Genomic DNA, 393 nt, shown 5'->3' with positions numbered 1-393 from the left:
TTCCATTCGTTCAAAGATTCAGGCCTATTCTACAATGTGCTTTTTGTTTCTTGCCTGTTTCTTGCTTTTTGCTATTGTTCATTTTTGCTATCGTGTCATTAAAATGATAAAAAGGTAAAAAGGGAAAAATAAGCAAGAGATAAAAGCATAAAGAAATAGGAAATAAAAAGTGTACTATTTCCAAGATTCCTGAAAATCGATAAGCTCTAATCTTTCAGAATTTCAGATCTTTTAGTGGTACATAATTCACAGCTTTACGTTCGAAACGCTCGTTTTGTTCTCATCTGCGCGAGTCAGTGTTAGTTCGCAAATACAGCAAAAAGAGACAAAAACCAAAGAAGAACTCAACGGCGCTGTTGGCTTGTTCGATTTCTCGAGGGCATGGCTTTCGCG

This window comes from Trachymyrmex septentrionalis, unplaced genomic scaffold (genome assembly GCF_001594115.1).
Source record: "Trachymyrmex septentrionalis isolate Tsep2-gDNA-1 unplaced genomic scaffold, Tsep1.0 scaffold114, whole genome shotgun sequence".
NCBI lineage: Eukaryota > Metazoa > Arthropoda > Insecta > Hymenoptera > Formicidae > Trachymyrmex > Trachymyrmex septentrionalis.
This window is presented reverse-complemented; position numbering follows the sequence as displayed.